Source organism: Amblyraja radiata, chromosome 3, assembly GCF_010909765.2.
Source record: "Amblyraja radiata isolate CabotCenter1 chromosome 3, sAmbRad1.1.pri, whole genome shotgun sequence".
Lineage (NCBI taxonomy): Eukaryota > Metazoa > Chordata > Chondrichthyes > Rajiformes > Rajidae > Amblyraja > Amblyraja radiata.
Genome location: NC_045958.1, coordinates 128262615 through 128285180, shown reverse-complemented (window position 1 = coordinate 128285180; position 22566 = coordinate 128262615). Strand labels below are relative to the sequence as shown.

The 22566-nt window shown below is 47.7% G+C and overlaps 1 long non-coding RNA gene across 1 annotated transcript; it reads right to left on the bottom strand.

Annotated features, from left to right (window-relative positions):
• Nucleotides 1-278: 278 nt before the first annotated feature.
• On the bottom strand, nt 279-16984 carry LOC116970732. The gene is made up of 4 exons (XR_004411296.1): nt 16851-16984; nt 7762-7772; nt 996-1000; nt 279-299 (listed from the first exon to the last, which is right to left on the bottom strand). It is a non-coding gene; the product is annotated as an uncharacterized LOC116970732 (long non-coding RNA).
• Between the last annotated feature and the right edge of the window lie 5582 nt (nt 16985-22566).

Below are 22566 nucleotides of genomic sequence, written 5' to 3'. Positions count from 1 at the left end.
ATAGACAATAGATGCAGGAGTAGGCCATTCGGCCCTTCGTGCCAGCACCGTCAATGTGATCATGGCTGATCATCCACAATCAGTACCCCGTTCCTGCCTTCTCCCCATATCCCCTGACTCCGCTATCTTTAAGAGCCCTATCTATCTCTCTCTTGAAAGTACCCAGAGGTAGAGAATTCCACGGAATCACAACAAGAGATCGAGGAACAGAATTAGGCCATTCGGCCCATCAAGTCTACACCACCATTCAACCTATCTCTCCCTCTCAACACCATTCTCCTGCGTTCTCCCCATAACCCCTGTCACCTGAAGAATTTATCTATCTCTGCCTTAAAAATATCCATTGACTTGGCCTCCACAGCCGTCTATGGCAAAGAATTCCACAGATTCACCACCCTCTGACTAAAGAAATTCCTCCTCATCTCCTTCCTAAAGGTACATCCTCTTATTCTGTGGCTGTGCTCTTAGGTCCTAGACTGTCCCACTAGTGGAAACATCCTCTCCACATCCAGTCTATCCAGGCATTTCACTATTCAGTAAGTTTCAATGAGGTCCCCCCTCATTCTTCTAAACTCCAGCGAGGCCAGGCCCTGCGCTGTCAAACGCTCATCATAGGTTAACCCACTCATTCCTGGGATCGTTCTTGTAAACCTCCTCTGGACCCTCTCCAGAGCCAGCACATCCTTCCTCAGATGTGGTGCCCAAAATTGCTCACAATATTCCAAATGTGGCCTGACCAGCGCCTTATAGAGCCTCAGCATTACATCCCTGTTTTTATATTCCAGTCCTCTTGATAAAAATGCTAGCTTATTATTAGCAATGAGCATTCTTGTTGAGCGGGTGGTCATAGGGATATGGTATCAGTATGGTAAAGTGAGTTTGTACCGGTTAGTTTGCAGAAAAGGCTAACATTAGTTCAGTTTAGTTTAGAGATACAGCATGAAAACAGGCCCTTCAGCCCACCAGGTCCGCGCCGACCAGCGATCCCTGCACACTAACACTGCACTGAACATACTCTGGAATTTAGAAGGGTGAGAGGGGATCTTATTGAAACATATAAGGTTATTCAGGGTTTGGACACGCTGGAGGCAGGAAACATGTTCCCAATGTTGGGGGAGTCCAGAACCAGGGGCCACAGTTTAGGAATAAGGGGTAAGGCATTTAGAACGAAGATGAGGAAAAACGTTTTCACACAGAGTTGTGAGAATTTCGGAATTCTCTGCCTCAGAGGGCGGTGGAGGCCGGTTCTCTGGATGCTTTCAAGAGAGAGCTAGATAGAGCTCTTAGGGATAGCGGAGTTAAGGGATATGGGGAGAAGGCAGGAACGGGGATACTGATTGGGGATGATCAGCCATGATCACATTGAATGGTGGAGCTTCCAACATTCTCCCAACATCGAGAACACGTTTCCTGCCCCTAGCCTTAATAATCTTATACGTTTCAATAAGATACCCTCTCATCCTTCTAAACTCCAGAGTGTACAAGCCCAGCCGCTCCATTCTAGTTTAGTTTAGAAATACAGCGCAGAAACAGGCCCTTCAGCCCATCGAGGCCAATCACCCCGTACACTAGCATTATCCTGCACTCTGCACCTTGGTACACATAGAAACCAGGTGCAGGAGTAGGCCATTCGGCCCTTCGAGCCAGCACCGCCATTCAATGTGATCATGATGACTGATCATCTAAAATCAGTACCCCGTTCCTGCTTTCTCCCCATATCCCTTGAATCTGTTAGCCCCAAGAGATCTGTGGAATTCTCTGCCTCAGAGGGCGCTGGAGGCTGGTTCTCTGGATACTTTCGAGAGAGCTAGATAGGGCTCTTAAAAATAGCGGAGTCAGGGGATATGGGGAGAAGGCAGGAACGGGGAACTGATTGGGGATGATCAGCCATGATCACATTGAATGGCGGTGCTGGCCCGAAGGGCCGAATGGCCTACTCCTGCACCTATTGTCTATTGTCTAAATCTAACGCTCTCTTGAAAACATCCAGTGAATTGGCCTCCACTGCCTTCTGCGGCAGAGAATTCCTCTTTTTTACACGAACAAATGCGGGCAAAAAGGTCCCATGTCATGTTGGGCGTGTGTGAGTTGGACGAGAGTGCATGTTGCCGTGCTGCACAGCTGCGTCATGCAGCGCGCTATCTCGGTGCGTCAAGCAGTGCAGGCACTCGCTCACAAAGACACACACACACGCAGCGACAACACCCCGTAGAGAAGCAGCTCAGATGTGAAGGAGCGGGGAAAATCAATTGGCCACACGAGGCTTGATAACATATTGGTCACGGGGCCACTCTCAGGCAACCAGCCTCTCGAGGACAATTCTTACAGGGAAATCATTAAAGCCGCTGACGAACAAAAAACCTCATTGTTATTCATTAGCAGTGATCAAGCTATTTAATTGCGGGAGGAAAATTGTCATATTAGGAACATTAAAGTTAAAAGAACACCTTTCAGAATCATTCCCGGGTAGCTGGTTCACACCGAACATGGACACAAAAGTAACTCAGGTACAAAAGTAACTGGAGTAACTCAGAGGGTCAGGCAGCATCTGTGGAGAACATGGATAGGTGACGTTTCACAGAGTGCTGGAGTAACTCAGCGGGTCAGGCAGCATCTGTGGAGAACATGGATAGGTGACGTTTCACAGAGTGCTGGAGTAACTCAGCGGGTCGGGCTGCATCTCTGGAGAACATGGATAGGTGACGTTTCGGGTCAGATCCTTCTTCAGACTGAGATTATGGGGAAAGGGAAACGAGAGATATAGGCGATGATGTAGAGAGATGTCGAACAAATGAATTAAAGATATGCAAAAAAGCAACAATGATAAGGGAACCAGGCCATTGTTAGCTGTGGGCTTGGTGAAAACCAGTCATAATGACATCAGCTGGCTTCACATTTCATGAATTCGCAACAATTATTATATTTTCTGGTAGACAAAAATGCTGAGTTTCTCCAGTATTTTTGTCTCCCTTCGATTTTCCAGCATCTGCAGTTCCTTCTTAAACATTATATTTTCTGGGATTGCCAACTTCATCGAAAGGCTGGTGATAACATACACCTCCGCACTGTATCTCACCGCACCACACGGCATCAAAATATCTCTCGGGAAGAACGATATGGAGGCAAATATTTTGAAATGAAAGTTTCGTTTCACCAGCCAAGAGAGCTGAGTGAGGGTTTTGTGCAGCGAACACCTCAGAGAGTTAGATCTTTCTGACATTTACAGCTATTTGTTTCAGTGAAGCAGGATAAATAAATGATTAGCACTGTGCTTTTCAGACACGTGATGAATTTGTACCTGGCCAAGTTGGAGCTGGCGGAAGGGGAAGAAATCCGCGTTAATTAGGGGAGCAATAACATTTCATGATGATGGAATGGGATGGATTGGAACACTATATTGACAGCCACAGTGGAATTATTTGCTTATATTAGACAATAGACAATAGACAATAGACAATAGGTGCAGGAGTAGGCCATTCGACCCTTCGAGCCAGCACCGCCATTCAATGTGATCACGGCTAATCATCCCCAATCAGTACCCCGTTCCTGCCTTCTCCCCATATCCCCTGACTCCGCTATCGTCAAGAGCCCTATCTAGCTCTTTCTTGAAAGCATCCAGAGAACCGGCCTCCACCGCCCTCTGAGGCAGAGAATTCCACAGACTCACAACTCTCTGTGAGAAAAAGTGTTTCCTCGTCTCCGTTCAAAATGGCGTACTCCTTATTCTTAAACTGTGGCCCCTGGTTCTGGACTCCCCCAGCATCGGGAACATGTTTCCTGCCTCTAGCGTGTCCAAACCCTTAACAATCTTTCCCCGGTTCAAGTTCAAGTTCACATTCAATGTCAAGTTCACGGTGTATACAAATTGCGACCAGACACAGAGTTGACGAAGTTTCAAGGCCCGCCGGCTCCCCATTTTGTTCTCCCCACCCTACGCAGCGGTTCCCCCACGACGAAACCATCATTGTTCTTGTTCTAAAGGAGTTTAATTTAGGTTAGTTTATTTCAAGTCGTCAAGAGAGTTTATTGTCATGTGTCCCAGATAGGACAATGAAATTCTTGCTTTGCTGCAGCAAAACAGAATATTGTAAGCATGTAGAACAGTTCAGTGTGTCTATGTAGCATGGACCACATATGTACACATAAATAAACAGATAAAGTTCAATAGGCTGTATTGGTTCAGAGTTTGTTTGATGGCAAGTTTAATAGCCTGATGGCTGTGGGGAAGTAGCTGTTTCTGAACCTGGATGTACCAGATTTCAGGCTCCTGTACCTTCTACCTGATGGCAGTGGAGAGATGAGTGTGTGGCCAGGATGGTGTGGGTCCTTGATGTTGGCAGCCTTTTTGAGGCAGTGTGACTGCGATAGATCCCCTCGACGGTGGGGAGGTCAGAGCCGATGATGGATGGGCAGTGGTCACAATTTTTTGCAGTCTTTTCCGCTCCTGGACGTTCAAGTTGTCGAACCAAGCCACGATACAACCGGTCAGCATGCTCTCTACTGTGCACCTGTAGAAGTTAGAGAGAGTCCTCCTTGACATACCGACTCTCCGTATTCTTCTCAGGAAGTAGCGGTGCTGATGTGCTTTCTTTATAATTGCATTAGTGTTCTCGGACCAGGAAAGATCTTCAGAGATGTGCACGCCCAGGAATTTGAAGCTCTTGACCCTTTTCACCATCTATAATATAATATCATGATATAAACAGGATTGTGGGACCCTATCCTATCCCTTCCAAAGTCCACAATCAGTTCCTTGGTTTTGCTGGTGTTCAGAGCCAGGTTATTGTGCTGGCACCATTTGGTCAAACGGTCGATCTCACTTCTATACTCTGACTCGTCCCCATCAGTGATACGTCCCACTACAGTGGTGTCGTGGGCGAACTTGATGATGGAGTTCGCACTATCACCGGCTACGCAGTCATGAGTATAGAGTGAGTATAGCAGGGGGCTGAACACGCAGCCTTGAGGTGCTCCCGTGCTGATTGTTATCGAGGATGACACATTTCCACCAATACGGACAGACCGTGGTCTGTGGATGAGGAAGTTGAGGATCCAATTGCAGAGGGATGCGCAGAGACCCAGATCTGAGAGCTTGGTAACCAGCTTGGAGGAGATGATTGTATTAAATGCCGAGCTGTAATCAATGAATAACAGCCTGACATATGACTTTTTGTTGTCCAAGTGGTCCAGTGCGGAGTGGAGGGCCAGCGAGATCGCATCCACTGTTGATCTGTTGTGGCGGTATGCTAACTGCAGTGGGTCGAGGTTCTTGTCGAGGTAGGTTGTTTTGCTCCATGATCAACCTCTAAAGCATTTCATCACCACAGACGTTAGTGCCACTGGTCGATAGTCATTGAGGCACGACACCGTACTCTTCTTGGGCACCGGTATAATTGATGCCCTTTTAAAGCAGATGGGAACTTCAGACCTCAGAAGTGAGAGGTTGAAAATGTCCGCAAAAACTCCAGCCAGTTGGTCCGCACAGGTTTTTAGAACACGACCCGGTATACCATCAGGTCCAGGTGCTTTCCGAGGGTTCACCCCTCTGAAGGATCTTCTGACGTCGGCCTCTGTGACTGTGTGAAATACCATCACAGTGAATGGGGGCTCGGGAAGGCACATCAGTGTTCTCCCTATCAAAGCGTACGTAGAACGCATTGAGCTCGTCAGGGAGTGATGTTACACCGACATTCGAGCTGCCTCCTGGTTTCGCCTTGTAGGAGGTGATGGCATTCAAGCCCTATTTTAGAGATACAGCGTGAAAACAGGCCCTTCGGCCCACTGTGTCCGTACCGACCAGCGATCCCCGCACGCAAACACTATCCTACACACACTGGGGACAATTTACATTGATACCAAGCCGATTAACCTTCAAACCCGCACGTCTTTGGAGTGTGGGGAAAAAAGCAAAGATCTCGGAGAAAACCCACGCAGGTCACGGGGAGAACGTACAAACTCCATACAGACAGCACCCATCGCCAGGATGGAACCCGGGTCTCTGGCGCTGTGAGGCAGCAACTCTACCGCTGCGCCACCATGCCGCCCAAAGTTTAAGTTAAGTTTAGAAATACAGCGAAGAAACAGGCACTTTGGCCCATCGAGTCTAGGCTGACCAGCGATCGCCCCTAATGCTACATCTTTGCCATCACGCTGTCGCATCCACTTGCTACACACTTGGATAGATACTAAATGCTGGAGTAATTCAGCGGGACAGACAGCATCTCTGGAGAGAAGGAATGGGTGACGTTTTGGGCCGAGACCCTTCTTCAGACTGAGAGCCAGTGGAGAGGTAGACACAGAGATATGGAAGGGAAAGGTGTGAAAACAAGAGATCAAAGGGGACAAAACACAAGGAAAAGGAACGGGGTATTGATTGTGGATGATCAGCCATGATCACATTGAATGGCGGTGCTGGCTCCAAGGGCCAAATGGCCTACTCCTGCACCTATTGTCGATTGTCTTTTGTCCATTGAAAATGTAGAATATATCGTTTTTAGCTGAGGGGATGGTGAGAATACACAGTAAACAACAGGTGCAGGAGTAGGCCATTCGGCCCTTCGAGACAGCACTGCCATTCAATGTGATCATGGCTGATCATCCCCAATCAGTACCCCGTTCCTGCCTACTCCCCATATCCCCTGACTCCGCTATCTTTAAGAGCCCTATCTAGCTCTCTCTTGAAAGTATCCAGAGAACTGGCGTCCACCGTCCTCTGAGGCAGAGAATTCCACAGACTCGCAACTCTCTGTGTGAAAAAGTGTTTCCTCGTCTGCGTTCTAAATGGCTTACCCCTTATTCTTAAACTGTGGCCGCTGGTTCTGGACTCCCCCAACATGCTGGAGAAACTCAGCAGGTGCAGCAGCATCTATGGAGCGAAGGAAATAGGCAACATTTTGGGCCGAAACGTTGCCTATTTCCTTCGCTCCATAGATGCTGCTGCACCCGCTGAGTTTTTCCAGCATTTTTATGTACCTTTGATTTTCCAGCATCTGCAGTTCCTTCTTACAAATGATAGATCAGCCACGATTGAATGGCAGACTTGATGGGCTGAATGGCCTAATTCTGCTCCTATCACTTATGAACATGAAATTGGATGAGCTTACAGGGCTCTGAAGTCGTGCAATTTCAAAAGTTACTGAGGCAGGCCAGCTATGAAGAGGGCAGACTAAAAATGCTGGAGAAACACAGCGGGTGAGGCAGCATCCATGGAGCGAAGGAATAGGTTCACCTGCACCCAAACCACCCCTTCTCCTCGCACTTTCCCTTGCAAGCGCAGGAAATGCCACACTTGTCGCTTTCCCTCCCCCCTCGACTCCATCCAAGGTTCCCATGCAGTCTTTCCAGGTGAGGCAGAGGTTCACCTGCACCTCCTCCAACCTCATCTATTGCATCCGCTGCTCTAGGTGTCAGCTGCTCTACATCGGTGAGGCCAAACGTAGGTTTGGCGATCGCTTCACCCAACACCTCCCCTCGGTTCGCAATAACCAACCTGATCTCCCGGTGGCTCAGCACTTCAACTCCCCCTCCCATTCCGAATCCGACCTTTCTGTCCTGGGCCTCTTCCAGGGCCAGAGTGAGGCCCACCGCAAATTGGAGGAACAGCACCTCATATTTCGCTTGGGTAGTTTACACCCCAGTGGTATGAACAATGACTTCTCCAATTTCAGGTAGTCCCTGCTTTCTCCCTCCTTCCCCTCCCCTTCCCAGCTCTCCCACAGCCCACTGTCTCCACCTCTTCCTTTCTTCTCCCACCCCCCGCACCCCACATCAGTCTGAAGAAGGGTCTCGACCCGAAACGTCACCTATTCCTTCGCTACATGGATGCTGCCTCACCTGCTGCATTTCTCCAGCATTTTTCATCTACCTTCGATTTTTCCAGCATTTGCAGTTCTTTCTTAAACAATAGACAATAGACAATAGATAATAGGTGCAGGAGTTGGCCATTCAGCCCTTCGAACCAGCACCGCCTTTCAATGTGACCATGGCTGATCATCCCCAATCAGTACCCCGTTCCTGCCTTCTCCCCATATCCCCTAACTCTGCTATCCTTAAGAGCCCTATCTAGCTCTCTCTCTAAAGTATCCAGAAAACCGGCCTCCACCACCCTCTGAAGCAGAGAATTCCCGGACTCACAACTCTCTGTGAGAAAAAAGTGTTTCCTTGTCTCCGTTCTAAATGGCTTACTCCTTATTCTTAAACTGTGGCCCCTAGTTCTGGACTCCCCCAACATCGGGAACATGTTTCCTGCCTCTAGCGTGCAGGTAGTCCAGGTAGCACAGCCACTCCATTCTCTCAGCATATGACAGTCCTGCCATCCCAGGAATGCTCTGACGAGGGAATAATTTGCGGGAAGGATTGTGATGAGCTCCGATTTGGAAGGCCAAAGGGCAAGTTGGGGGGTTGCTTATGCATTAAGAGCCCCCTGATGTTTTGACCTGAATGATGCCCCGTGTCTAACTGCTCCCCCACCGGTGATTCTCATCACACCACGTGACCCAGAAACACAATTATGAAATTGTACAATTAGATCTGAGATGGGGATGTTAATCCCATTAGACTGCAGCTCAGAATGATGTCTGCAGCATTATATCTGCATTAGACATCGTACCTGCAAGCAATTGCTATCATCTCACGTAGGTAATGAGTAAGTCGTGACTAATTATTTCGAAGAGACTGTGGAGATCGATGTATGTTTAGAGGAAGAGAGGGAGGGAGAGAGAGATACAGCGCGTAAAACAGGCCCTTCGATCCACAGAGTCCGTACACACCGACCAGCGATCCCCGCTCATTAACGCTATCCTACAATGTGTGTCGCGGTGGCGTAGAGGTCGAGTAGCTGCCCTACTGCGCAAAAGACCCGGGTTCGATCTTCGGTTTCAGCTACAGCAGGCAGTGAAGAAAACAAATGGCATGTTGGCCTTCATAACATGAGGAGTTGAGTATAGGAGCAAAGAGGTTCTTCTGTAGTTGTACAGGGCCCTAGTGAGACCTCACCTGGAGTATTCTTTCAGTTTTTTGTATCTACCTTCGGTTTAAACCAGCATCTACAGTTCCTTCCTACACATATATGTGTTAACACACACACACACACATATATATATATATGCGTGTGTGTGTGTGTGTAGGAAAGAACTGCAGATGCTGTTTTAAATCGAAGGTAGACACAAAATGCTGGAGAAACTCAGCGGGTCAGGCAACAACTCTGGAGAGAAGGAATGGGCGACGTTTCGGTTCGAGACCCTTCTTCAGACTGATGTCAGGGGAGGGGGTGGGACAGAGATAGAATGTAGCCAGAGACAGTAATGGCCCTGTCCCGGAGGTTTTTGTCAGTCTTCCTACCTGCTTCAACTACCTGCAACACCCGGCAACCACCTGCAACCTCCGGGAACCGCACGGAAACCTTGGGTGGGGCGCAAAGTCTCCAGAGGTTTCCGTTCAGGTTTCCGTTCATGTTTCCTAAGTGGGACAGGGACATCAGACTAGTGGGAGAACTGGGAAGGGGGTGGGGATGGAGAGAGAGGGAAAGCAAGGGCTATTTGAAGTTAGAGAAGTCAATGTTCATACCGCTGGGATATGAACATTGGTCATCTTCTTCAGACTGATATCAGGGGAGAGGGAAACAAGAGATATGGAGATATAGATATAGAGAGATACAGGCAATAGACAATAGGTGCAGGAATAGGCCATTCGGCCCCTCGAGCCAGCACCGCCATTCAATGGGATCATGGCTGATCATCCACAATTAGTACCCCATTCCTGCCTTCTCCCCATATCTCCTGACTCTGCTATCTTTAAGAGCCCTATCTAGCTCTTTCTTGAAAGTATCCAGAGAACCGGCCGCCACTGAGATAGAGAATTCCACAGACTCACAACTCTCTGTGTGAAAAAGTGTTTCCTCATCTCCGTTCTAAATGGCTTACCCCTTATTCTTAAACTGTGGCCCCTGGTTCTGGACTCCCCCAACATCGGGGACATGTTTCCTGCCTCTAGCGTGTACAAACCCTTAATAATCTTATATGTGTCTCCTCTCATCCTTTTAAACTGCAGAGTGTACAAGCCCAGCCGCTCCATTCTCTCTCCGCATAATGACAGTCCTGCCATCCCGGGAATTAACCAGGTAAACCTACGCTGCACTCCCTCAATAGCAAGAATGTCCTTCCTCAAATTAGGGGACCAAAACTGATGAGAGATATAAACGTCACCTATTCCTTTTCTCCAGAGATGCTGTCTGTTATGCCCATATATGTATAGTGAGATGCATATATATATAGTGTTCAAAAGGGAACTGCAGATGCTGGAATAAAATTGCTGGAGGAACTCAGCGGGTGCAGCAGCATCTATGGAGCGAAGGAAATAGGCGACGTTTCGGGCCGAAACCCTTCTTCAGACTTCTCCAGTCTGAAGAAGGGTTTCGGCCCGAAACGTCGCCTATTTCCTTCGCTCCATAGATGCTGCTGCACCCGCTGAGTTCCTCCAGCAATTTTGTGTACCTTGCATATATATATATATACGCGAATGCTTATATGTATTATATATATATGTATATATAATCTATAGATTAGATTAGATTAGATTAGATTATTTAATGACCACACAGTCAAGCTGGTGGAATTCAGGTTCAGTACAGGATGTTACAAGGTAGGATGATTCCCGTCAAACATAACATAAAACACAACATCATACAATATACAGTACATGCATGGGGAGGATATGTGCTGTTATCATAGTGTGTTCAGAATTCAGATTGCGTGTGGGTAAAAACTGTTTTTAAATCGAGATTACTTGGCGGACAGTGAGCTGTAGCGCCTTCCTGATGGCAGCAGGTGGAAGATGTGGTGAGCTGGGTGGGAGGGATCAGAGATGATTTTCTTCACCCTTGACACGGACCGTTTGTGATGGAGTGATTCTATTGATGGAAGGGGAGTGCTGATGATTTTGGATGCTTTGTTAACTATGCATTGTAATTTATTACGGGAGTGAGTGTCTGCTTAGTTAGTATGTAAGTTTATTGGTCAAGTATTCACATGCAAGGAATTTGCCTTGGTGCTCCCCCCACAAGTAACAACATGACATACATGACATAGTTTGTTCAGCGATCCACTCCCCCCCCACACCTCCCCTCATTCTCCCAATTCTCTCTCCGCTCTGCAGCTAATCTCTTGGGATTTATAAACTAACAAACTTCACGCTCACGTGTCTAAGCTCCTGGGATTTTGTTTCCCTCACTCCAGCTCAGTCCATATTAAAGTAATGTTTGCTGCTGGCTTTGCTGCCAGCATCATACATCATCGCACGCAGTCATCGGCCTCTTTCCTTCTCACTTCCTGCTTCTCGAAGCACCCTTAGTTTAGTTTAGAGACACACCGCGTGGAAACACACCCTACGGCCCACTGAGTCCGCATCGACCAGCGATAACGCCACCAATTCTTTGTTATCCGGCTTCGTAAACCTGTGTGGCTTTATGGGTGGCACGGTGGCACAGCGGGTAGAGCTGCTGCCTCACAGCACCAGAGACCCGGGTTCCAACCTGACTCTGGGTGCTGTCTGCACACAGTTTCTATGCAACAAATAGCTGGAATAAACTTCCTGAAGATTTAAGACTTGCCTCAACTTTGACCACTTTTAAAACAAGACTGAAAACTTTTATGTTTACTTTAGCTTTCAGCTAAATCTTAACTACATTGCACTTTTAACTTTTGCACTTTTTATAATGCATTTTTAATTTTGCTTTTCTTTTCTTTTAGTTCTTCTATTTTATTTCATTTTATTATTTCATTTATTGTATGACATGTTTTTATGTGAAGCACTTTGAGTCTGCCTCGTGTATGAAATGTGCTATATAAATAAAGTTGCCTTGCCTTGCCTTGCCTTCACCCCGTGACTTGCGTGGGTTTTCTCCAGGTGCTCCGGTTTCCTCCCACACTCCAGGTCTGGTGGTTAATTGGTTTCTGTAAACTGTCCCTAGTGTGTGGGATGGAACTCCAATAGAACTGCATCCTACAACTTTATTGTCGGATGGAACTAATTTCCGCCGGTCACCAGCTGGCGCGGACACGGTGGGCCGAAGGGCCTGTTTCCATGCTCTGTCTCTAAACAAAAACTAAACTACACACCAGGGTCAATTTACCGAAGCCAATTAGCCTAAACACTTTGGAGTGAGGGAGGAAACCGGAGCACCCGGAGAAAACCCACGCAGGTCACGGGGAGAAGGTACAAACTCTGTACAGACAGCCCCCGTAGTCAGGATGGAACACGGGTCCCTGGCGCTGTGAGGCAGCAACTCTACGCTGTCTCTGAATCATCCTTTCACTTGATTTCTCATCGGCTGAGAGTCTATTTTCAGAGCCTCTATGTGTGCCGTGACCTGATGCCAATTCTGAAACCAGGCTGACAATAAATCTGCCCAATATAGCCAAGCAATAGACAATAGGTGCAGGAGTAGACTATCAGCCCTTCGAGCCAGCACCGCCATTCAATGTGATCATGGCTAATCATCCCCAATCAGTACCCCATTCCTGCCATCTCCCCATATCTCCCGACTCTGCTATCTTTAAGAGCCCTATCTAACTCTCTCTTGAAAGCATCCAGAGAACCGGCCTCCAGAGAATTCCACAGACTCACCACTCTCTGTGAGAAAAAGTGTTTCCTCATCTCCCTCTTGCCCCTGGCTTACCCTTTATTCTTAAACTGTAGCCCCTGGTTCTGGACTCCCCCAACATCGGGAACATGTTTCCTGCCTCTAGCTTGTCCAAGGTATCTCAATGTAGAGATACAGAGTGGATACAGTTTTTACTGTGAGAATTGGTTTTTAAGCAGGAATACAAAGTAAGATGATTCACTGCTGTATCTCTCAAGTACACATACCCCACGTTCCATTGAAGGTACCGAAGTAGGGATCATAAGGTCATAAGTAGTAGGAGTAGAATCAGTGCACCGTTCCTGCCCTCTCCCCATATCCCCTGACTCCGCTATCTTTAAGAGCCCCATCTAGCTCTCTCTTGAAAGCTCCACTCTGTTGAAATTCCGCTCTTCAACTTGGCACTTGTCCACTCAGCCAATAACTTGTTTTTCATGCCACACCGTTGATAGACGCCCTGAGGCATTTCACAGGAGGGTTATCAAGCAAAACTCGATACTGTTCGTATCAATTAAGTTCTCTGTTCGAATGTGCAGGGACTTAATCTACTGAGCAAGATTTGCCTTCAAACAATTGCTGCCAATAGCAGGGCTCCCATCAATAGGGTGCCCATGAACCAGTGTGGATGGCTCACGATCAAGGTGGGCGATGCTCTGTACTTAGCTTTGTAGATGCTGGCCCAAGCAGAATGATGATCGTAGCTTGGAGCAGCAAATGTACCTGACAATGTGACAACACTGAAGGGGCTATCCCACTTGGTGTATCTGTGGAATTCATTGCCGCAGACGGCTGTGGAGGCCAAGTCAATGGGCGACCTAATCCGCGAGTTCTGGCGAGTTTGCCGTCGACTCATACTTGGTCGACACGAGGGCGTAGGAGGTCTTTGTAACTCTCCTTCATGCTCGAGAGTGGTCTCCGCGTACCCGAGGCCTCAGCTAGGTCGCGGTGTTTGTAGCTAAATCGGCTTGGTATGAAATGTAAACGTCACCTATCCATGTTCTCCACAGATGCTGCCTGACCCACTGAGTTACTCCAGCACTCTGTGAAACGTCACCTATCCATGTTCTCCACAGATGCTGCCTGACCCACTGAGTTACTCCAGCACTCTGTGAAACGTCACCTATCCATGTTCTCCACAGATGCTGCCTGACCCGCTGAGTTACTCCAGCACTCTGTGAAACGTCACCTATCCATGTTCTCCACAGATGCTGCCTGACCTGCTGAGTTACTCCAGCACTCTGTGAAACGTCACCTATCCATGTTCTCCACAGATGCTGCCTGACCCGCTGAGTTACTCCAGCACCTTCTATCTATCTTTGGTATATACCATCATTTGCAGTTCTTCCCAGCACATAAAGATCATAAGGTCATGAGATAGGAGGAGAATCGATAGTTTCTTATGATCATTTTGCAATTTGAATGAAAGAGTGGGATAAAGAACACATCAGACATCATTATCGCAAAATATTTCAGAAAGCTGTTGGAAGCATGGACTAGGTGATTAAGAGTTGAATAATTTCTTAAACCTTGTTGCAAAAACAGTATGTGGGATAAATATACATAATTAATAGTCTCACTGATCCACACGGTGAACTCGGCAACATTTCACTAACTGCATTTGCAAATACTCCTAATATAGAACACGTATGTTTTCCACATTACTGCCTAGACTCAGGGGCGTCACGGTGGTGCAGCGGTAGAGTTGCTGCCTCACAGCGCCAGATCCCGACTACATCCCGACTACGGGTGCTGTCTGTACGGAGTTTGTACGTTCTCCCGTGACCTGCGTGGGTTTTCTTCGAGATCTTCGGTTTCCTCCGACACTCCAAAGACGTACAAGTTTGTAGGTTAATTAGATTGGTATGTCTAAATTGTCCCTAGGATAGCGTTAGTGTGCGGGGATCGCTGGTCAGTGCAGACTCGGTGGGCCGAAGGGCCCGTTTCCACGCTGTATCTCTAAATTATACTAAAAGGACGTACCTTTAGAAAGGAAATGAAGCATTTATTTTAGTGGTGGTGAATCTATGGAATTAATTGCCGCAGACGGCTGTGGAGGCCAAGTCAGTGGATATCTTTTATGGCAGGGATTGACAGATGTTGGGGGAGTCCAGAACCGGGGGCCACAGTTTAAGAATAAGGGGGAAGCCATTTAGAACGGAGACGAGGAAACACTTTTTCTCACAGAGAGTTGTGAGTCTGTGGAATTCTCTGCCTCAGAGGGCGGTGGAGGCCGGTTCACTGGATGCTTTCAAGAGAGAGCTGGATAGGGGTTGTATAGACTGTATAGACAATAGGTGCAGGAGTAGGCCATTCGGCCCTTCGAGCCAGCACCGCCATTCAATGTGATCATGGCTGATCATCCCCAATCAGTACCCCGTTCCTGCCTTCTCCCCATATCCCCTGACTCCGCTACCTTTAAGAGCCCTATCTAGCTTTGTCTTGAAAGCATCCAGAGAACCCGCCTCCACCGCCCTCTGAGGCAGAGAATTCCACAGACTCACAACTCTCTGTGAGAAAAAGTGTTTCCTCGTCTCCGTTCTAAATGGCTAACCCCTTATTCTTAAACTGTGGCCCCTGGTTCTGGACTCGCCCAACATTGGGAACATGTTTCCTGCCTCTAGCGTGTCCAAACCCTTAAAAATCATATATATTTCAATGAGATCGCCTCTCATCCTTCTAAACTCCAGAGTGTACAAGTCCAGCCGCTCCTTTCTCTCAGCATATGACAGTCCCACCATCCCGGGAATTAACCTTGTAAACCTACGCTGCGCTCCCTCAATAGCAAGAATGTCCTTCCTCAAATTAGGGGACCAAAACTGCACACAATACTCCAGGTGAGGTCCCACTGGGGCTCTGTACAAAGCAGAAGAACCTCTTTGCTCCTATATTCGATTCCTCTTGTCATAAAGGCCAACATGCCATTCGCTTTCTTCACTGCATGCTGTACCTGCATGCTTACTTACATAGACTGATGTACAAGGATCCCCAGATCCCGTTGTATTTCCCCTTTTCTAGTCTTTGGCATTTCCACTTTGCCCTCTAGTCTTTGGCATTTCCACTTTGCTCTCTAGTCTTTGGCATTTCCACTTTGCCCTCTAGTCTTTGGCATTTCTACTTCAACCACGTTAACATCATGTTTAAGAATTTCCTGCTAATAATCATACTTTCTTTTGAAGTTATGCAAAAAATGATTTTGTCTGTGATTTATTTCCCAAGTATTGCCTTCAACTTTTGTAATTCTTAGCAGTTTTAATTAATATTTCTGATATTTGCCACTTGGTCCTTCTGAGAATTATCAGAAGCGCCCGTGTCAGCCTGGATCCCATGTGCCTCTCCAATAGTCCTACTCAATAGCCCTAAGACATGCATATTAATTCAGAAAATATTAATCCTCTCCTGCGGTATATTCCAGGGACCAAAATAAATTGAATTTCTCTCCTTGTAATTGTTTCTGCTTTAGGTTTTCACCTTTCAGTTTCTAACCCGTCTTTTAAAAAACTTTTTTCAGTTCAGTGTAGATTAGTTTACTGTCACGTGTGCCGAGGTACAGTGAAAAGCTTTTGTTGCGTGCTATCCAGTCAGCGGAAAGACAATACGTGATTACAATCGAGCCGTCCACAGTGTGCAGATACATGATAAGGGAATAACGTTTAGTGCAAGGTAAAGGCAGAAAAGTCTGATCAAGGATAGTCCGAGGGTCACCAATGAGGTAGATAGTAGTTCAGCGCTGCTCTCTGGTTGTGGTAGGATGGTTCAGTTGCCTGAAACAACTGGGAAGAAACTGTCCCTGAATCTGGAGGTGTGCGTTTTCACACTTCTGTACCTCTTGCCCGATGGGAGAGGGGAGAAGAGGGAGTGGCCAGGGTGCGACTGGTCCTTGATTATGCTGCTGGCCTTGCCGAGGCAGCGTGAGGTGTAGATGGAGTCAATGGAAGGGAGGTTGGTTTGTGTGATGGTCTGGGCTGCGTCTACAATTCTCTGCAACTTCTTGCGGTCTTGGATGGAGCTGTTCCCAAACCGTGCTGTGATGCATCCTGATAAAATGCTTTCACCAGCGCATCTGTAGAAGTTGCTGAGAGTTGTCGGGGACATGCCAAACTTCCTAAGCCTTCTAAGTAGAGGTGTTGGTGGGCTTCTTGATCTTTAGTTCAGTCTGGGTGGTCCATGAAAAGTTGTTGGTTTTATTGAATCCTAGGAATTTGCAGCTTTGCACCATCTCCAGGCATGAGCGGGTTAACCTAGGATGAGAATTTGACGGCACTGGGCCTGTACTCGCTGGAGTTTAGAAGGATGAGGGGGCGACCTCACTGAAAAGTACAAAATAGTGAAAGGCCTGGATAGAGTGGATGTGGAGAGGATGTTTCCACTAGTGGGAGAGTCTCGGACCCGAGGGCACAGCCTCAGAATTAATGGACGTACTTTTAGGAAGGAGATGAGGATAAATGTCATTGGAAAGAGGGTGGTGAATCTGTGGAATTCATTGCCACAGAAGGCTGTGGGGGCCAAGTCAGTGGATATTTTTAAGGCGGAGATTGACAGATTCTTAATTAGCACGGGAGTCAGGGGTTACGGGGAGAAGGCAGGAGAATGGGGTTGAGAGGGAGAGATTGATCAGCCATGATTGAATGGCGGAGTAGTTTTGATCAGCCGAATGGCCTAATTCTACTACTCCTTATGATTTCTACTTCGGTACCTTCAATGGAACGTGGGGTATGTGTACTTGAGAAATACAGCAGTGAATCATCTTACTTTGTATTCCTGCTAAAAAACCAGTGCTCACAGTAAAAATTGTATCCACCCTGTACCTCTACATTGAGATACGTTGGACACCCTCGAGGCAGGAAACATGTTCCCGATGTTGGGGGAGTCCAGAACCAGGGGCCACAGTTTAAGAATAAGGGGTAAGCCATTTAGAACGGAGATGAGGAAACACTTTTTCACACAGAGAGTGGCGAGTCTGTGGAATTCTCTGCCTCAGGATCTCAGGATACTTTCAAGAGAGAGCTAGATAGCGGAGTCAGGAGATATGGGGAGAAGGCAGGAATGGGGTGCTGATTCAGAGTCAGAGGAATCGAAAGTGAAGGAAAAACAAGTATGGTCGGAAGTCCCGTTCCATCTCGATGTTAATTATAATGCAGACAGCATTGTTGAGTTGCTGCCTCATGCTGTGTGTTTGTGGCTCCCTGATTCTTCCCTTTGAAGGTTAATCTTCAAAGAGAAATTGAAGTTGTACTAATTGTGCTTTAAAATGAAGACAGCAACACGGGAAAGTTATCAAAGAAGGCGGAGGTGGACTTGGTGACTTCTTGTATTGGACTTGAGTTGCAGTTTGTTTTTAATTACTGATTAAAACTCAACTTTAATCACTAGGCGCTGATGGCAAATGTGTACCTTTAACGGCCTGTCCCGCTTACGCAACATTTTCGGCGACTTGCCGACGGCACCCGGCATAGTCGCAGCAGGTGGCCGAAAAATGTCAACATGTTGAAAATCCAGCGGCGACCAGAAAAAGGTACGAGTCTTTGGGCGACTACTCGCGAACAAACAGGCGTCACCCCGCGACAGGCCCTTAAGTTTGTGTTCCGCGCGTTTAATCTGACATCTTCTTGTCCTTGAGTCTGTCCAAAGCAAGCGTTGTCTGCAAAGGGCGCTCAGCATCGCCAAGGACTGCTCTCATCCCAACCATAGACTGTTTACCCTCCTACCATCCGGGAGGCGCTACAGGTCTCTCCGTTGCCGGACCAGCAGGTCCAGGATCAGCTTCTTCCCTGCGGCTGTCACTCTACTCAACAATGTACCTCGGTGACTGCCAATCACCCCCCCGGAAACTCCTCCCACAGGAAACACTATGACTGCATGCATGTAAATAAATATTTATTGCTCATATTCTATGTCGCTCTTCCAGGGAGATGCTAACTGCATCTTGTTGTCTCTGTACTGTACACTGACAATGACAATTAAAGTTGAATCTGAATCTGAATCCTTGGAAGATCTTCTTCTGAAGATGGGTCTCGACCAGAAACGTCACCCATTCCTTCACTCCATAGATGCTGCCTCACCCGCTGAGTTACCCAGCTTTCTGCCTACCTTCTTTTCTTTAGTTCAGATTATTGTCACATGTACCGAGGTACAGTGAAAAGCTTTTGTTGCGTGCTAACCAGTCAGCGGAAAGACAAGGCCAGCAGCATAATCAAGGACCAGTCGCACCCTGGCCACTCCCTCTTCTCCCCTCTCCCATCGGGCAAGAGGTACAGAAGTGTGAAAACAAACGCACACCTCCAGATTCAGGGGCAGTTTCTTCCCAGCTGTTATCAGGCAACTGAACCATCCTACCACAACCAGAGAGCAGTCCTGAACTACTATCTACCTCATTGGTGACCCTCGGACAGACTTGACATTGGTCTGAAGAAGGATCTCGACCCGAAACGTTGCCTATTTCTTCTCTCCATAGATGCTGCCTCACCTGCTGAGTTCCTCCAGCATTTTTGTCTACGCTCGGACTATCTTTGCTGGCTTTACACAGCACTAAACGTTGTTCACTTATCATGTATCTGTACACTAGCCTAGTGCTTGGTCTCGCCGATGTATAGGAAGGAGTCCACTGACAGTTTTGAGTGTAACGCTACGAAGCTGATCTGTCCTTTTCAGCTGACAGAGGGGGAAAGAGGGAAGACCCCTCTGTGCAAGACAGGCCGATTATCCACCCACACCAGGTCACCGGACAAGGAAGACAACTAGAAGGATTTGGTTTAGATGCAGAGGAAGGGGGCAAATCAAAGCACAGATGCTGCTGCTCCAGAAACCACATCTAATGAGTAAGCTTCAGTGGCCAGCACGACAGGACCCCTGATAGTACATGTTCCTTGCCCCTGTACCTGGAACCTGTGCTGCCAGCTTTGCGGATGTTTCACTCTTGAAATGATCATCTCAAAAACTGCCAGGCTGCAGGGAGACAGTAACGGCATTGCATTCAGTTTGTGGAACTTTGCAAAGAGTGCAGCACGGAGGAGATGGGTAGTGACATACTGAAACAAACACTAACACACACACACGCCCGCAAACACGCAAGGACAAGCATATGCACACACACATGCGCACACACACATGCATATGCACACACACATGCACACATGCACACACACGCACGCACACACTCACACATGCACACACACATGCACACGCATACACACACATGCACACACATGCACACACAAACTCGCATACATACACACGCACACACATGCACGCACACACGCATACATACACACGCACACACATGCACGCACACACGCATACATACACAGGCACACACACACATGCACACCTGCACACACACGCATACACACATGCACACACACACGCATACACACATGCACACACACACGCATACACACATGCACACACACACGCGCACACACACACACATACATACATACACGTACACACACACACACACACATACACACACACACACACACACACACACACACAGATGAGATTTATGCCAAACCCAGCAGGGAGAAAGAAATCAGCAGGAGCTCACTTCAAAAAGATTGTTGAGTACTGTCACTGTTATTATGTATTTTGGAAGCAAAAAAATAACACAACAAGGAATGTGTGCGTGAAGGAAGATGTTCCCTGCAGGAGGGAGAGTGGGCAGGAGGTGAGGGGGAGAGGGGAGGTGAGGTGGGGGGGGGGGGGGGGGGGGGGGGGGGGGGGGGGGTAATTGCTGGCTTGTGTTGCAGGAAACATCTTTCCTAAAACAAACATTACCGTCGCCCTCTCCGTAAACGGAAAGCAAATAAACTATAGACAGGCATCTCCTGCCTGAATTTTCATGTGATAGGGGAAGAATTAGGCCATTCAGCCCATCACTCCGCCATTCAATCATGGCTGATCTATCTCTCCCACCTAACCCCATTCTCCTGCCTTCTCCCCGTAACCCCAGACACCCGTATTAATTTTAATGCATTAGACTTTAGTGATACAGAATGGAAACAGGCCCTTCGGCCCACCGAGTCCGCAACGGGGTAGAGGTAAAGAGGGCAGTGGTCTTTAGGCCTTAGAGATACAGGGTGGAAACAGGCCATTCGGCCCATCTAACTGAACTGAACTGAGACTGAACTGAGTGATTGAGGGAGGAATTTGAGCGAGTGTGAAACTTGGAGATACTTTAAAAGACACGGACGATTACAGTGGTATTGATTAAGAAGAAACTGGGGATGCTGGAAAAATCGAAGGTAGACAAAAACTGCTGGAGAAACTCAGCGGGTGAGGCAGCATCAATGGAGAAGAGTGGGCTGAAGGGCCTGTTTTTATGCTGTATGTCTAAACTGGGGCCAATTAACCTGAAATTAAGATCAACGTTACAACTAAACTCCGTGACCTGCGTGGGTTTTCTCCGGGTGCTCCCGTTTCCTCCCACACTCCAAAGACGTGCAGGTTTGTAGTTTAATTGGCTTGGTATTAGTGTGAGTTGGCCCTAGTGTGTGTAGGATAGTGTTGGTGTGCGAGGATGGCTGGTTGGCATGGACTCGGTGGGCCGAAGGGCCCGTTTCCACGCTGTATCTCTGAACTATACTATCAACTCGGTGGGCCGAAGGGCCTGTTTCCGTGCCGTATCTCTGAACTGTACTATCAACTCGGTGGGCCGAAGGGCCTGTTTCCGTGCCGTATCTCTGAACTATACTATCAACTCGGTGGGCCGAAGGGCCCGTTTCCACGCTGTATGTCTGAACTATACTATCAACTCGGTGGGCCGAAGGGCCTGTTTCCGTGCTGTATCTCTGAACTATACTATCAATTCGGTGGGCCGAAGGGCCTGTTTCCGTGCTGTATCTCTGAACTATACTATCAACTCGGTGGGCCGAAGGGCCTGTTTCCACGCTGTATCTCTGAACTATACTATCAACTCGGTGGGCCGAAGGGCCCGTTTCCATGCTGTATCTCTGAACTATACTATCAACTCGGTGGGCCGAAGGGCCTGTTTCCGTGCTGTATCTCTAAACTAAACTAAAGGTGAAACAACAAAAGCGGTTGTCGGTCTCACTGCAGCTGGCAGATTTGATGGTAATTGCTGAGACGAAGAAAATATCAAAGTGCCCGAATAAAGAATAAAGACATCTGCAGAACAGTAGGTGAAGCTTCAGTACCAATCCCCTTCAAGGGGTGACTAACACAATCCAGTCAAGTACAAAGGCAAACTCATGAGCTATCACTGGGGTTCGCTGCGCTGTTGTAACAGGAAGGAAAGTTCGAATGTAAAACCAGGACCATATCCTCTTCCCTAGTGTAAAGTGTTCAATCGCTGAAAAGCTACACCTTGTCAGAACGGCTTCCAGCCGTACCAGGCAGGGGGAGAGGTCAGTCAGTCCTTTCCCGATTTATTATGGAAAGGAGTGGTAAAATCTTCAATGACAAGATCATACATTAGGACGTGACGCAGCACTATGGAATGATCAGATACATTTCTTTCTTCGCTCTGTTTTGACTATATTAGCTCGGTTTATTGCCAGGGACAGGGAGAAGGTTTTTTTGTTCCCTGCTCTACAGTCAAAGAAAAGACTAAAGACAGACACAAAAAGCTTGTGTACCTCAGCGGGACAGGCTGTATCTCTGGATGGAATGAATGGGTGACGTGTTGGGTCAATAGACAATAGACAATAGGTGCAGGAGTAGGCCATTCGGCCCTTCGAGGCAGCACAGCCATTCAATGTGATCATGGCTGATCATCCCCAATCAGTACCCCGTTCCTGCCTTCTCCCCATATCCCCTGACTCCGCTATTTTTAAGAGCCCTATCTAGCTCTCTCTCGAAAGCATCCAGAGAACCGGCCTCCACCGCCCTCTGAGGCAGAGAATTCCACAGACTCACAACTCTCTGTGAGAAAAAGTGTTTCCTCGTCTCCGTTCTAAATGGTTGACACTCTG